At 44.4% G+C, this 17,935-nt stretch overlaps 1 pseudogene; it reads left to right on the forward strand.

The window, feature by feature from the left end:
• The first annotated feature begins 524 nt into the window (after positions 1–524).
• The window catches only part of LOC121545538, a 78,885-nt pseudogene continuing 61,474 nt past the window's right edge, over positions 525–17,935 (forward strand).

Consider the following 17,935-nt stretch of genomic DNA (forward strand, 5'->3'; position numbering starts at 1 on the left):
ATTTGTGTTTGTCCAACACGAGGTGAGTAATCGCTGTCCTGATATCCAGAAGCTATTTTTGGTCATAAGATACGGTAGCAGAAACATTATGTACAGAATAAATTACAAATAACGTGAAAAAACACACATAATAGTACAATTGGTTAGAGGGCTGTAAAATGGCAGCCATCTTCTCCGGCGCAATTCTCATGGAACGCCTGTAGGTCACGGTCAGTCTCACCTCCGGGTACCATCCTCAAGCTAATGGGCAGGTGGAGAGGGTAAATCAGGAAGTGGGCAGGTTCCTGAGGTGTTACTGTCAGGACCAGCCGGGAGAGTGGGCGGAATTTATACCTTGGGCTGAGTACGCTCAGAATTCCCTCCGCCACTCCTCCACTAACATCACTCCTTTCCAGTGCTTGTTGGGGTATCAGCCGGCCCTGGCACCTTGGCATCCGCGCCAGACCAAGACCCCTGCGGTGGACGAGTGGTTTCGGCTTGCTGAGGAGATCTGGAACGCTGCGCACACTAGTCTCAAGCTGGCCATGCGTCGGCACAAGGAACAGAACGACCTCCCCGCAGTTCTCTCCATGCGACCGGGTCTGGCTCTCCTCCCGGAACCTGCCCCTCTGCTTGCTCTGCAGGAAGCTGAGCCCGTGGTTTGAGGGGCCATTTAAAGTCCTGAGGAGGGTTAATGAGGTAACGTACCATTTGCAACTCCCTGCTGATTACTGCATTAACCCAACTTTTCATGTGTCTCTCCTCAGGCCAGTGGTGCCTGGGTCTCGCTGAGGCTGGATCCAGTGACGCCCTGCCTCCTCCTCTGGACATCGAGGGAGGCCCGACATACTCGGTCCGTGAAGTCCTGGATTTGAGGCGTCCGGAGGGGCTACTCAAGTACCTCATCGACTGGGAGGGGTATGGCCCAGAGGAACGGTGCCAGGTTCCTGCGGTGGACATCCTGGACGCTTCGCTGACCAGGGATTTTCACCGTCAGCGCCCTGACCGACCCACACCGCGTTCCTGTGGTCGTCCCCGAGGCCGGTGTCGTCCCGCTGCTGGTGCAGCGTGTCGGGGAGGATTCTATCAAGGATCCCCCCGGTACCGCTGCTCATTCAGAACAGGTGTATATATACTGAGATCATGTGACAGATCATGTGACACTTAGATTGCACACAGGTGGACTTTATTTAACTAATTATGTGACTTCTGAAGGTAATTGGTTGCACCAGATCTTATTTAAGGGCTTCATAGCAAAGGGGGTGAATACATATGCACGTGCCACTTTTCCGTTATTTATTTTTTCGCATTTTTTGAAAGAAGTAATTTTTTTTCATTTCACTTCACCAATTTGGACTATTTTGTGTATGTCAATTACATGAAATCCAAATAAAAAACATTTAAATTACAGGTTGCAATGCAACAAAATATGAAAAACGCCAAGGGGGATGAATACTTTTGCAAGGCACTGTATGTGCCCTCTGTTCCCCACCTCGCTCTTTTGTTTGGGTTACATCCCTGTGTTATACAGTGGGGAAAAAAAGTATTTAGTCAATCAATCAATCAATCAATTTTATTTTATATAGCCCTTCTTACATCAGCTAATATCTCGAAGTGCTTTACAGAAACCCAGCCTAAAACCCCAAACAGCTAGTAATGCAGGTGTAGAAGCACGGTGGCTAGGAAAAACTCCCTAGAAAGGCCAAAACCTAGGAAGAAACCTAGAGAGGAACCAGGCTATGAGGGGTGGCCAGTCCTCTTCTGGCTGTGCCGGGTGGAGATTATAACAGAACCATGCCAAGATGTTCAAAAATGTTCATAAGTGACAAGCATGGTCAAATAATAATCAGGAATAAATCTCAGTTGGCTTTTCATAGCCGATCATTAAGAGTTGAAAACAGCAGGTCTGGGACAGGTAGGGGTTCCATAACCGCAGGCAGAACAGTTGAAACTGGAATAGCAGCAAGGCCAGGCGGACTGGGGACAGCAAGGAGTCACCACGGCCGGTAGTCCCGACGTATGGTCCTAGGGCTCAGGTCTCTCAGTTGGCTTTTCATAGCCGATCATTAAGAGTTGAAAACAGCAGGTCTGGGACAGGTAGGGGTTTCGTAACCGCAGGCAGAACAGTTGAAACTGGAATAGCAGCAAGGCCAGGCGGACTGGGGACAGCAAGGTGTCAGCATGCCCGGTAGTCCTGACGTATGGTCCTAGGGCTCAGGTTCTCAGAGAGAAAGAGAGAACGAGAGAATTAGAGAGAGCATACTTAAATTCACACAGGACACTGGATAAGACAGGAGAAGTACTCCAGGTATAACCAACTAACCCCAGCCCCCGACACATAAACTACTGCAGCATAAATACTGGAGGCTGAGACAGGAGCGGTCCGGAGACACTGTGGCCCCATCCGAAGAAACCCCGGACAGGGCCAAACAGGAAGGATATAACCCCACCCACTCTGCCAAAGCACAGCCCCCGCACCACCAGAGGGATATCCTCAACCACCAACTTACAATCCTGAGACAAGGCCGAGTATAGCCCACAGAGGTCTCCACCACAGCACAAACCAAGGGGGGGCGCCAACCCAGACAGGAAGATCACGTCAGTAACTCAACCCACTCAAGTGACGCACCCCTCCTAGGGACGGCATGAAAGAGCACCAGCAAGCCAGTGACTCAGCCCCTGTAACAGGGTTAGAGGCAGAGAACCCCAGTGGAGAGAGGGGAACCGGCCTGGCAGAGACAGCAAGGGCTGTTCGTTGCTCCAGAGCCTTTCCGTTCACCTTCACACTCCTGGGCCAGACTACACTCAATCATATGACCTACTGAAGAGATAAGTCTTCAGTAAAGACTTAAAGGTTGAGACCGAGTCTGCGTCTCTCACATGGGTAGGCAAACTGTTCCATAAAAATGGAGATCTATAGGAGAAAGCCCTGCCTCCCGCTGTTTGCTTAGAAATTCTAGGGACAATTAGGAGGCCTGCGTCTTGTGACCGTAGCGTACGTATTGGTATGTACGGCAGGACCAACTCGGAAAGATAGGTAGGAGCAAGCCCATGTAACGCTTTATAGGTTAACAGTAAAACCTTGAAATCATTTCTTGGTTCTAGTCAGGATTCTAGCAGCCGTATTTAGCACTAACTGAAGTTTATTTAGTGCTTTATCCGGGTAGCCGGAAAGTAGAGCATTGCAGTAGTCTAACCTAGAAGTAACAAATGCATGGATTAATTTTTCTGCATCATTTTTGGACAGAAAATTTCTGATTTTTGCAATGTTACGTAGATGGAAAAAAGCTGTCCTTGAAACAGTCTTGATATGTTCGTCAAAAGAGAGATCAGGGTCAAGAGTAACGCCGAGGTCCTTCACAGTTTTATTTGAGACGACTTTACAACCATCAAGATGAATTGTCAGATTTAACAGAAGATCTCTTTGTTTCTTGGGACCTAGAACAAGCATCTCTGTTTTGTCCGAGTTTAAAAGTAGAAAGTTTTCAGCCATCCACTTCCTTATGTCTGAAACACAGGCTTCTAGCGAGGGCAATTTTGGGGCTTCACCATGTTTCATTGAAATGTACAGCTGTGTGTCATCCGCATAGCAGTGAAAGTTAACATTATGTTTTCGAATAACATCCCCAAGAGGTAAAATATATAGTGAAAACAATAGTGGTCCTAAAACGGAACCTTGAGGAACACCGAAATGTACAGTTGATTTGTCGGAGGACAGACCATTCACAGAGACAAACTGATATATTTCCGACAGGTAAGATCTAAACCAGGCCAGAACTTGTCCGTGTAGACCAATTTGGGTTTCCAGTCTCTTCAAAAGAATGTGGTGATCGATAGTGTCAAAGGCAGCACTAAGGTCTAGTAGCACGAGGACAGATGCAGAGCCTCGGTCTGACGCCATTAAAAGGTCATTTACCACCTTCACAAGTGCAGTCTCAGTGCTATGATGGGGTCTAAAACCAGACTGAAGCATTTCGTATACATTGTTTGTCTTCAGAAAGGCAGTGAGTTGCTGCGCAACAGCTTTTTCTAAAATTTTTTGAGAGGAATGGAAGATTCGATATAGGCCGATAGTTTTTTATATTTTCCGGGTCAAGGTTTGGCTTTTTCAAGAGAGGCTTTATCACTGCCACTTTTAGTGAGTTTGGTACACATCCGGTGGATAGAGAGCTGTTTATTATGTTCAACATAGGAGGGCCAAGCACAGGAAGCAGCTCCTTCAGCAGTTTAGTAGGAATAGGATCCAGTATGCAGCTTGAAGGTTTAGAGGCCATGATTATTTTCATCATTGTGTCAAGAGATATAGTACTAAAACACTTAAGTGTCTCTCCCGATCCCAGGCCCTCGCAGAGCTGTGCAGATCCAGGACAGCTAAGCCCTGGAGGAATACGCAGATTCAAAGAGGAGTCCGTAATTTGCTTTCTAATGGTCATGATCTTTTCCTCAAAGAAGTTCATGAATTTATTACTGCTGAAGTGAAAGCCATCCTCTCTTGGGGAATGCTGCTTTTTAGTTAGCTTTGCAACAGTATCAAAAATAAATTTTGGATTGTTCTTATTTTCCTCGATTAAGTTGGAAAAGTAGGATGATCGAGCAGCAGTGAGGGCTCTTCGGTACTGCACGGTACTGTCTTTCCAAGCTAGTCGGAAGACTTCCAGTTTGGTGTGGCGCCATTTCCGTTCCAATTTCCTGGAAGCTTGCTTCAAAGCTAGGGTATTTTCTGTATACCAGGGAGCTAGTTTCTTATGACAAATGTTTTTCGTTTTTAGGGGTGCAACTGCATCTAGGGTATTGCGCAAGGTTAAATTGAGTTCCTCAGTTAAGTGGTTAACTGATTTTTGTCCTCTGACGTCCTTGGGTAGGCAGAAGGAGTCTGGAAGGGCATCAAGGAATTTTTGTGTTGTCTGAGAATTTATAGCACGACTTTTGATGCTCCTTGGTTGGGGTCTGAGCAGATTATTTGTTGCGATTGCAAACGTAATAAAATGGTGGTCCGATAGTCCAGGATTTTGTGGAAAAACATTAAGATCTACAACATATATTCCATGGGACAAAACTAGGTCCAGAGTATGACTGTGGCAGTGAGTAGGTCCAGAGACATGTTGGACAAAACCCACTGAGTCGATGATGGCTCCGAAAGACTTTTGGAGTGGGTCTGTGGACTTCTCCATGTGAATATTAAAATCACCAAAAATTAGAATATGCCACCAATTGTGCAAGTTCTCCCACTTAAAAAGATGAGAGAGGCCTGTAATTTTCATCATAGGTACACGTCAACTATGACAGACAAAATGAGAAGAAAAAATCCAGAAAATCACATGGTAGGATTTTTAATGAATTTATTTGCAAATTATGGTGGAAAATAAGTATTTGGTCAATAACAAAAGTTTCTCAATACTTTGGTATATACCCTTTGTTGGCAATGACACAGGTCAAACATTTTCTGTAAGTCTTCACAAGGTTTTCACACACTGTTGCTGGTATTTTCACACACTGTTGCTGGTATTTTTGCTGGTATTTTGGCCCATTCCTCCAAGCAGTGATGTTTTGGGGCTGTCGCTGGGCAACATGGACTTTCAACTCCCTCCAAAGATTTTCTATGGGGTTGAGATCTGGAGACTGGCTAGGCCACTCCAGGACCTTGAAATGCTTCTTACGAAGCCACTCCTTTGTTGCCCGGGCGGTGTGTTTGGGATCATTGTCATGCTGAAAGACCCAGCCACGTTTCATCTTCAATGCCCTTGCTGATGGAAGGAGGTTTTCACTCAAAATCTCATGATACATGGCCCCATTCATTCTTTCTTTTACACGGATCAGTCGTCCTGGTCCCATTGCAGAAAAACAGCCCCAAAGCATGATGTTTCCACCCCCATTCTTCACAGTAGGTATGGTGTTCTTTGGATGCAACTCAGCATTCTTTGTCCTCCAAACACGACGAGTTGAGTTTTTACCAAAAAGTTCTATTTTGGTTTCATCTGACCATATGACATTCTCCCAATCCTCTTCTGGATCATCCAAATGCACTCTAGCAAACTTCAGACGGGCCTGAACATGTACTGCCTTAAGCAGGGGGAGACGTCTGGCACTGCAGGATTTGAGTCCCTGGCAGCGTAATGTGTTACCGATGGTAGGCTTTGTTACTTTGGTCCCAGCTCTCTGCAGGTCATTCACTAGGTCCCCCCGTGTGGTTCTGGGATTTTTGCTCACCGTTCTTGTGATCATTTTGACCACACGGGGTGAGATCTTGCGTGGAGCCCCAGATCGAGGGAGATTATCAGTGGTCTTGTATGTCTTCCATTTCCTAATAATTGCTCCCACAGTTGATTTCTTCAAACCAAGCTGCTAACCTATTGCAGATTCAGTCTTCCCAGCCTGGTGCAGGTCTACAATTTTGTTTCTGGTGTCCTTTGACAGCTCTTTGGTCTTGGCCATAGTGGAGTTTGGAGTGTGACTGTTTGAGGTTGTGGACAGGTGTCTTTTATACTGATAACAAGTTCAAACAGGTGCCATTAATACAGGTAACGAGTGGAAGACAGAGGAGCCTCTTAAAGAAGAAGTTACAGGTCTGTGAGAGCCAGAAATCTTGCTTGTTTGTAGGTGACCAAATACTTATTTTCCACCATAATTTGCAAATAAATTCATTAAAAATCCTACAATGTGATTTTCTGGATTTTTTTTCCTCAATTTGTCTGTCATAGTTTACGTGTACTCATGATGAAAATTACAGGCTTCTCTCATCTTTTTAAGTGGGAGAACTTGCACAATTGGTGGCTGACTAAATACTTTTTTTCCCCACTGTATATACACTGCCGTTCAAATGTTTGGGGTCACTTAGAAATGTCCTTGTTTTCGAAAGAAAAGCAATTTTTTTGTCCATTAAAATAACATCAAATTGATCAGAAATACAGTGTAGACATTGTTAATGTTGTAAATGGCTATTGTAGCTGGAAACGGCTGATTTTTTTTATGGAATATCTACATAGGCATACAGAGGCCCATTATCAGCAACCATCAGTCCTGTGTTCCAATGGCACGTTGTGTTTGCTAATCCAAGTTTATAATTTTAAAAGGCTAATTGATCATTAGAAACCCCTTTTGCAATTATGTTATCACAGCTGAAAAATGTTGTGTTGATTAAAGAAGCAATAAAACGTGCCTTCTTGAGACTAGTTGAGTATCTGGAGCATCAGCAATTGTGGGTTCGATTACAGGCTCAAAATGGCCAGAAACAAATAACTTTCTTCTGAAACTCGTCAGTCTAGTCTTGTTCTGAGAAATGAAGGCTATTCCATGCTAGAAATTGCCAACAAACTGAAGATCTCATACAATGCTGTGTACTACTCCCTTCACAGAACAGCGCAAGTAATTAATAACTTCAATTTGCCCAAAGGGATATTCAATGTATGCTATTTACCCATCTACCAATAGGTGCCCTTCTTTGCGAGACATTAGTAAACCTCCCTGGTCTTTGTGGTTGAATCTGTGTTTGAATATCACTGCACGACTGAGGGACCTTACAGATAATTGTATGACAACCTGCTGCCTTAGTGCTCCAGGAAGGGGCGCGGGCGTCGCATGTGGGCTTGGGCACAACACCACAGCCTGTTTCCAATGGATACCTATCCAATTACTTCCCACCTCCCACCTCTGCCACAGGAATGAGGGACAGGAGAGGGGGAAGAGGAGCAGGGAGGTGGAGGAGAGGTGCGGCTGCTGTTTCTTGTTACACAGGCCAATTACCCTTGTGCAAAGGGGACCTCTGTTTAGGAACCCAGCCTGGTGGACAGTTGGAGCAGGGACAGTAAGCAGCAACGACAGGCTCCATGTGCGATGGAGGAGTCAGAGTGAACAGCAGGGCTTATTATGATATGAGGCAGCAGCTCAGCCATGTCCTGCTGTCCTGTCATTAGCCCGTCACCCTGCCAGGTGTACTCTGCCTGGGAGGCTCTTTGGGCTCTGGGCAGCACTCCGATCCCCCCCTCTCCCCGGTCCAATGGATCCTCCCTGGAACAGGCTCTAATCCCCCTCCCCTGGGTGAATGAAAGAGACTGTGTCCCAATTGACACCATATTTCCTGTATTGTAATCTACTTTTGACCAGGGCCCAAATGTAGTGGACTATATAGGATATCGGATGCCATTTGGGACGCACACATAGAGAGAGAGGCCCTGTCTGAATGGCTGGCTGGCTGGCTGGAGAGGGGCCAGTACTCTCTCTCTGCCGGGGCTGGCTGGCATGAACCAAGCCAGATAGAAATAGAGCTATTAATGAGCAAGGCTGCTTTTAACTGGCAGCCATGGAGCCACAGCAAAAAATACTCCTCCAATAACTTGCCTGGAGAGAGACTCAGAGGGCCTGGAAGCACTGTGTGACGTATATGGGAGGAGAGTGACATTACTGCAAGTCTCTCTTTCAAGGACTGGAAGAAACTGTACGGTAAGTATCCTATCCTCGAAGCCTGAAGTCAATGTTAATGATATGGACAATTTGTGGGGAAAGTGGTGCTTTCCTTGCGGTGCTATCTCCCTCGTACATGTCTGAATGCCTCAATTGAAACTTCAAAAGATTCCCCAGCACCATTGTTGGTGGACATGTCCACTTTCTAGCAAATACAATAAGAAAATCAAACCACTCTGAAATGCAGGCAGTGGTAGTGTGGCTTTGATGTCCCCTCCTGTATAATAGGAATCAAACTTTTATCTTTGTCTGTATCTCTCTCTCCCAATAGTCATCAAGCAATAGAGTAGCCAGCACAAACATATTTTCATGATTTCACTAATATCATCACAATCAATAAATCATAGCACGTTTTTGGGCTAGTGTTTACCTGATAAAGTAGAATCCTGTTGAAAAATAATGTAAAAAGTACCATTTACATAACTAAAACACACATTGTGTGACGAGTACTGAGTATACGAAGGGGCAGGACGCAGACGAAGGAATTAACAAGGTAAAGGTTTACTTAATAAAGAGAATAACAAAGAGAGCGTAAACGACAGGACGCTAACAATTACACACAACTATGAACTAACAGTCCAGGGCTATATAGGGGTGGTGATGAGATGATGAGGTGCAGGTGTGCTGGAGGTGATTAGGGTGCGTTGGGTTTCCATTCCTGTGTTTGCCGAGGTGGTGCGCTCAGACCGGTGGCTCAGTAGACCAGTGAATCAGAGCGCCGGAGGGGAGCAACGGGAGGAGACGTGACACATTGAAAATGACACTGTTGCTGCTTCCTGTTTTCATGGCTTTTTGATTTATGGCCAAGTCTCAAAACACCAGTTTTAGATGTCCAAATTCAAAATAAATATACTGAATTAAGTTGTGATATTTTGAAGACCAATACATAATAGTTACTCCCTACACACGCGTGTCACACTTGTATTCAGATTACTTGTATTTTGCTAAATTAGTACCTTATAATCTGCAGATGCACCAATATTTACCAAGCGGTCACTCTAGACTGGAATTGTTTAGCTTCTTCTATTGTAATCAATAGCACACACAAATTAATCACTCACATAGATAGTGTATTGAAATCAATGGAACTGGGACAATAACCATTGCAACATGTACCGTTTGCGTTCTTCTAATAGACAAACCTCAATGAACTTGGGTATACTACGTATACTGAACAAAAATATAAATGCAACGCAAAGTGTTGGTCCCATGTTTCATGAGCTGAAATAACAGATCCCAGAAAAGCTTATTTCTCTCAAATGTTGTGCACAAATTTGTTTACATCCCTGTTAGTGAGCATGTATCCTTTGCCAAGATAATCCATCCACCTGATAGGTGTGGCATATCAATTAAACATCATGATCATTACACAGGTGCACCTTGTGCTGGGGACAATAAAAGGCCACTCTAAACTGAGCAGTTTTGTTACACAACACAATGCCATAGATGTGTCTTTGAGAGAGTGTGCAGTTGGCATGCTGACCGCAGGAATGTCCACCAGAACTGTTGCCAGAGAATTGAATGTTAATTTTTCTACCATAAGCCTCCTCCAATGTCATTTTAGAGAATTTGGCAGTACGTCCAACTGGCCTCACAACCGCAGACCACGTGTAACCACGCCAGCCCAGGACCTCCACATACGGCTTCTTCACCTGAGGGATGGCCTGAGACGAGCCACCCAGACAGCTGATGAAACTGTGGGTTTGCACAACCAAAGAATTTCTGTACAAACTGTCAGGGAAGCTCATCTGCATGTTGTCCTCAACAGGGTCTTGACCTGACTGCAGTTCGGCGCCATAACCGACTTCAGTGGGCAAATGCTCACTTTTGATGGCCACTGGCATGCTGGAGAAGTGTGCTCTTCACGGATGACTCCCGGTTTCAAGTGTACTGGGCAGATGGCAGACATCGTGTATGGTGTCGTGTGGGCGAGCGGTTTGCTAATGTCAACGTTGTGAACAGAGTGCCCCATTTACATTTTACATTTTAGTAATTTAGCCGACGCTCTTATCCAGAGCGACTTACAGTTAGTGAGTGCATACATTTTTCATACTGGCCCCCCGTGGGAAACGAACCCACAACCCTGGCGTTGCAAGCGCCATGCTCTACCAATTGAGCTACACGGGGCCCCATGATGGAGGTGGGGTGATGAAATGGGCAGGTATAAGCTACGGACGACGAACACAGTTGCATTTTATCGATGGCAATTCAAATGCACAGAGATACCGTGACGAGATCCTGAGGCCCACTGTCGTCCCATTCATCCGCCGCCATCACCTCATGTTTCAGCATGATAATGCATGGCCCCATGTCGCAAGGATCTGTACAGAATTCCTGGAAGCTGAAAATGTCCCAGTTCTTCCATGGCCTGCATACTCACCAGACATGTCACCCATGACAGCGTGTTCCAGTTCCTGCCAATATCCAGCAACTTACATTACATTACATTTACATTTTAGTCATTTAGCAGACGCTCTTATCCAGAGCGACTTACAGGAGCAATTAGGGTTAAGTGCCTTGCTCAAGGGCACATTAACGTCATTTAGCAGACGCTCTTAGCCAGAGCGACTCACAAATTGGTGCGTTCACCCTATAGCCAGTGGGATAACCACTTTACAATTTGGGGGGGGGTTAGAAGGAATACTTTATCCTATCCCAGGTATTCCTTAAAGAGGTGGGGTTTCAAATGTCTCCGGAAGGTGGTGAGTGACTCCACTGTCCTGGCGTCGTGAGGGAGCTTGTTCCACCATTGGGGTGCCAGAGCAGCGAACAGTTTTGACTGGGCTGAGCGGGAGCTATGCTTCCGCAGAGAAAGGGGAGCCAGCAGGCCAGAGGTGGATGAACGCAATGCCCTCGTTTGGGTGTAGGGACTGATCAGAGCCTGAAGGTACAGAGGTGCCGTTCCCCTCACTGCTCCATAGGCAAGCACCATGGTCTTGTAGCGGATGCGAGCTTCAACTGGAAGCCAGTGGAGTGTGCGGAGGAGGGGGGTGACGTGAGAGAACTTGGGAAGGTTGAACACCAGACGGGCTGCGGCATTCTGGATGAGTTGTAGGGGTTTAATGGCACAGGCAGGGAGGCCAGCCAACAGCGAGTTGCAGTAGTCCAGACGGGAGATGACAAGTGCCTGGACCAGGACCTGCGCCGCTTCCTGTGTAAGGCAGGGTCGCACTCTCCGAATGTTGTAGAGCATGAACCTGCAGGAGCGGGTCACCGCCTTGATGTTGGCGGAGAACGACAGGGTGTTGTCCAGGGTCACGCCTAGGCTCTTCGCACTCTGGGAGGAGGACACAGCGGAGTTGTCAACCGTGATGGCGAGATCATGGAACGGGCAGTCCTTCCCCGGGAGGAAGAGCAGCTCCGTCTTGCCAGGGTTCAGCTTGAGGTGGTGATCCGTCATCCATACTGATATGTCTGCCAGACATGCAGAGATGCGATTCGCCACCTGGTTATCAGAAGGGGGAAAGGAGAAGATTAGTTGTGTATCGTCAGCGTAGCAATGATAGGAAAGGCCATGTGAGGATATGACAGAGCCAAGTGACTTGGTGTATAGGGAGAAAAGGAGAGGGCCTAGAACCGAGCCCTGGGGGACACCAGTGGTGAGAGCACGTGGTGCGGAGACAGCTTCCCGCCACGCCACTTGGTAGGAGCGACCGGTCAGGTAGGACGCAATCCAGGAGTGAGCCGCGCCGGAGATGCCCAGCTCGGAGAGGGTGGAGAGGAGGATCTGATGGTTCACAGTATCAAAGGCAGCAGACAGGTCTAGAAGGACAAGAGCAGAGGAGAGAGAGTTAGCTTTAGCAGTGCGGAGAGTCTCCGTGACACAGAGAAGAGCAGTCTCAGTTGAATGACCAGTCCTGAAACCTGATTGGTTTGGATCAAGAAGGTCATTCTGAGAGAGATAGCAAGAGAGTTGGCTAAAGACGGCACGCTCAATAGTTTTGGAACTATTGCCATTGAAGAGGAGTGGGACAACATTCCACAGGCCACAATCAACAGCCTGATCAACTCTTTGCGAAGGAGATGTGTCGCGCTGCATGAGGCAAATGGTGGTCACACCAGATACTGACTGGTTTTCTGATCCATGCCCCTACCTTTTTTTAAGGTGTCTGCGACCAACAGATTAATATCTGTATTCCCAGTTGTGAAATCCATATATTAGGGTCTAATGAATTTATTTCAATTGATTGATTTCCTTATATGAACTGTAACTCAGTAAAATCTTAGAAATTGTAGTATATTGCGTTTACAGTATATTTCTGTTCAGTTATATACAGTATGTCGATAGATGACAACCTGTCGTAGCCATTTATCAACTTATATCTCTGTGAGAAAATTATTTTGGTAAATGGAAATATAAACTTTTTTGAATGGATAATTTCAATGAATCTAAATAGCAATAGGGGATGGCTTTATTTGAATGATAGCTTAACCTTCAAATCCATTAATTAATGTGAGGCCAGAGACGTTTATGGGAGGAGCACCCAATTTTTTTCAAGACACCGTGGTCTGAAAATGACAGCCATTCTAAGTCCCACTACCGACTGGCACATATGACAAAAACACTTGTAGTAAACCAAAGATATTGATCTGTTTTAAGCAATCGATTTTGTGAGAACGTGATGACTATAAACTTTATTACTAACATCACCAATCTGAGGTAAAAAAGGATGTGTATTTTCTGTAATTCTTGTGTTGTGAAAAAGTTAGTCTGTGTAATGTTCTGTCCACCATACGGAAATTAGCATCACATAAAATAATTAATAATGTCAAAATAATTCAATATTTTGATTTAAGTTGATAGTAAATGATACAACAATTACATCTATTTCTCACTACTTTAACCATGGAGAGAGTTAAAAAAATGATCCTAAACATAATTTAGCAAGGCGCTCTAGACTAGAGCTTTGATGTCCCCTCCTGTATAAAAGGAATAAACCATTTATCTTTGTCTGTATCTACCTCTCACAGTAGTCATCAAGCACCACACCACCGCTACAGGGATAGAGTAGCCAGGATAAACATATTTTCACGATTTCACTAATATCATCAACATCAATAAATCATAGCATGTTTTTACCTGATGAAGTAGAATCCTGTTGAACAATAATGTTAAAAACATTCCTAAAACACGGTTATATGGTAATTGACCAGCCCTAACAGAACAATCACACACTGTACATACACACACACACACACACACATATACAGTACCAGTCAAAAGTTTGGACACACCTACTCATTCCAGGGTTTTTCTCTATTTTTACTATTTTCTACATTGTAGAATAATAGTGAAGACATCAAAGCTATGAAATAACACATATGGAATCACGTAGTAACCAAAAAAGTGTTAAACAAATCAAAATATATTTTATATTTCAGATTCTTCAAAGTAGCCACCCTTTGCCTTGATGACAGCTTTGCACACTCTTGGCATTTTCTCAACCAGTTTCATGAGGTAGTCACCAGGAATGCATTTCAATTAACAGGTGTGCCTTGTTAAAAGTTAATTTGTGGAATTTCTTTCCTTCTTAATGCGTTTGAGCCAATCAGTTGTGTTGTGACAAGGTAGGGGTGGTATACAGAATATAACCCTATTTGGTAAAAGACCAAGTCCATATTATGGCAAGAACAGCAAAGAGCAAAGAGAAACGACTGTCCATCATTACTTTAAGACATGAAGGTCAGTCAATCCGGAAAATGTCAAGAACTTTGAAAGTGCATCAAGCGCTATGATGAAACTGGCTCTCATGAGGACTCATGAGGACTGCCACAGGAAAGGAAGACCCATAGTTACCTCTGCTGCAGAGGATAAGTTCATTAGAGTTACCAGCCTCAGAAATTGCAGCCCAAATAAATGCTTCACAGAGTTCAAGTAACAGACACATCTCAACATCAACTGTTCAGAGGAGACAGCATGAATCAGGCCTTCATAATAATAATAATTATAATAATAATATGCCATTTAGCAGACGCTTTTATCCAAAGCGACTTACAGTCATGCGTGCATACATTTTTGTGTATGGTCGAACTGCTGCAAAGAAACCACTACTAAAGGACACCAATAAGAAGAAGAGACTTGCTTGGGCCAAGAAACACTTGCAATGGACATTAGACTGGTGGAAATCTGTCCTTTGGTCATATGAGTCCAAATTTGAGATTTTTGGTTCCAACCGCCGTGACTTTGTGAGATGCAGAGTAGGTGAACGGATGATCTCTGCATGTGTGGTTCCCACCATGAAGGATGGAGGAGGAGGTGTGATGGTGTGGAAGTGCTTTGCTGGTGACACTGTCAGTGATTTATTTAGAATTCAAGGCACACTTAACCAGCATGGCTACCACATCATTCTGCAGCGATACGCCATCCCATGTGGTTTGCGCTTAGTACATTTTAGTCATTTAGCAGACACTCTTATCCAGAGCAACTTACAGTTTAGTGAGTGCATACATTTTCATACTGGCCCCCCGTGGGAATCGAACCCACAACCCTGGCGTTGCAAACGCCATGCTCTACCAACTGAGCTACACGAGACTATCATTTGTTTTTTAACAGGACAATGACCCAACACACCTCCAGGCTGTGTAAGTGCTATTTGACCAAGAAGGAGAGTGATGGATGCTGCATCAGATGACCTGGCATCCACAATCACCTGACCCTAACCCAATTGAGATGGTTCGGGATGAGTTGGACCGCAGATTGAAAAGCAGCCAACAAGTGCTCAGCATATGTGGGAACTCCTTCAAGATTGTTGGAAAAGCATTCCAGGTGAAGCTGGTTGACAGAATGCCAAGAGTGTCCAAAGCTGTCATCAAGGCAAAGGGTGGCTACTTTGAAGAATATAAAATATAAAATACATTTTGATTTGTTTAACACTTTTTTGGTAACTACATGATTCCATATGTGTTATTTCATAGTTTTGATGCCTTCACTATTATTCTACAATGTAGGAAATAGTAAAAATAAAGAAAAAACCATGGAGTGAGTAGGTGTGTCCAAACTTTTGACTGGTAGTGTATATTGTACACTCACACACCACCACACTCACAAAAGCCCACACACAAGCTCAGGTCACGCAGGCTCCGATTTGTGACAGTAAAAAGGGAGTACTTTTCCAGTTCCCTTGATTGACCTTCTGCTGTGTTAATCCTCGACAGTGAGCTTTGTGATACCTTGATGAAAGGAAGAGCAGAGTGTGTTCCCTGATATGTAATCCTAAAGCACGCCTAAAGAATGAAATCAAGATAACCACATTCCTTCGAAAGCTCTTGTATCCATGTCCGTTTCCTGCTTCCAGCCACCTGCAGTTGAAGTCGGAAGTTTACATACACCTTAGCCAAATGCATTTAAACTCAGTTTTTCACAATTCCTGACATTTAATCTGAGTAAAAATTCCCTGTTTTAGGTCAGTTAGGATCACCACATTATTTTAAGAATGTGAAATGTCAGAATAATAGAATAATAGTAGAGATAATTATTTATTTCATCACATTCCTAGTGGGTCAGAAGTTTACATACACTCAATTAGTATTTGGTAGCATTGCCTTTAAATTGTTTAACTTGGGTCAAACGTTTCGGGTAGCCTTCCACATGCTTCCCACAATAAGTTGGGTGAATTTTGGCCCATTCCTCCTGACAGAGCTGGTGTAACTGAGTCAGGTTTGTAGGCCTCCTTGCTTGCACACGCTTTTTCAGTTCTGCCCACAAATGTTCTACAGGATTGAGATCATGGCTTTGTGATGGCCACTCCAATACCTTGACTTTGTTGTCCTTAAACCATTTTGCCACAACTTTGGAAGTATGCTTTGGGTCATTGTCCATTTGGAAGACCCATTTGCGACCAAGCTTTAACTTCCTGACTGATGTCTTGAAATGTTGCTTCAATATATCCACATAATTTTCCTTCCTCATGATGCCATCTATTTTGTGAAGTGCACCAGTCCCTCCTGCAGCAAATCACCCCCACAGAATGATGCTGCCACCCCCGTGCTTCACGGTTGGGATGGTGTTCTTCGGCTTGCAAGCAACCCCCTTTTTCCTCCAAACATAACGATGGTCATTATGGCCAAACAGTTATATTTTTGTTTCATCAGACCAGAGGACATTTCTCCAAAAAGTACGATCTTTGTCCCCATGTGCAGTTGCAAACCGTAGTCTGGCTTTTTATGGCGGTTTTGGAGCAGTGGCTTCTTCCTTGCTGAGCGGCCTTTAAGGTTATGTCGATATAGGACTCGTTTTACTGTGGATATAGTACCTGTTTCCTCCAGCATCTTCACAAGGTCCTTTGCTGTTGTTCTGGGATTGATTTGCACTTTTCGTACCAAAGTACGTTCATCTCTAGGAGACAGAACGCATCTCCTTCCTGAGCGGTATGACGGCTTCATGGTCCCATGGTGTTTATACTTGTGTACTATTGTTTGTACAGATGAACGTGGTACCTTCAGGCGTTTGGAAATTGCTCCCAAGGATGAACCGGATTTGTGGAGGTCTACAATTCTTTTTCTGAGGTCTTGGCTGATTTCTTTAGATTTTCCCATGATGTCAAGCAAAGAAGCACTGAGTTTGAAGGTAGGCCTTGAAATACATCCACAGGTACACCTCCAATTGACTCAAATTATGTCAATTAGCCTATCAGAAGCTTCTAAAGCCATGACAACATTTTCTGGAATTTTCCAAGCTGTTTAAAGGCACAGTCAACTTAGTGTATGTAAACGTCTGACCCACTGGAATTGTGATAAAGTGAATTATAAGTTAAATAATCTGTCTGTAAACAACTGTTGGAAATATTACTTGTGTCATGCACAAAGTAGATGTCCTAACCGACTTGCCAAAACTATAGTTTGTTAACAAGAAATTTGTGGAGTGGTTGAAAAACGGGTTTTAATGACTCCAACATAAGTGTATGTAAACTTCCGACTTCAACTGTATATCTCATAGCATGATCATTTCAACTCTGTTCGCCGGATGGCTTTTTTATTCTGACGTCATCATCCAGAAATAAATATATTGCCTCTCATGAATTACATGCAAGAGGGGATTACGTGTCTTGGCTGCCTAAATGTGCAAACTCTGATAGATACACTTCTTTAATAAGTCATGTGTGTGCCTTTCAGCGTTTTGCATAACACAATGTTTATTGGTGTGGAAGTATTTACAGATCTAGGACTACTGTTCACAAATTGTATGAAAAATGGGTGAGTTCACTATAGTCAATTGGCACAAAGAGCATGTTTAATCAGATGCTAGGAATAGCTCAGCTAGGGGTGGCTGAGAATGGGCTGACATGCCAGCTTTTTCTGGAACATCATACAGCATGAGTTGAACCATGTCCCTGTCAAACTAATAAATAAACAACACCATTATGATTCATGCTCTCAAGGATGTGGGTATTAAGAGCAAACCTCTACGTATCGAGGCGAAGAAGAGTGTTGAATTAAAAGGAATTTAAACAGACCAATAGACTACAGTGTCCTGCTGCTTCTCTTCTCTATTCCACTGCAA

Source organism: Coregonus clupeaformis, chromosome 3, assembly GCF_020615455.1.
Source record: "Coregonus clupeaformis isolate EN_2021a chromosome 3, ASM2061545v1, whole genome shotgun sequence".
Lineage (NCBI taxonomy): Eukaryota > Metazoa > Chordata > Actinopteri > Salmoniformes > Salmonidae > Coregonus > Coregonus clupeaformis.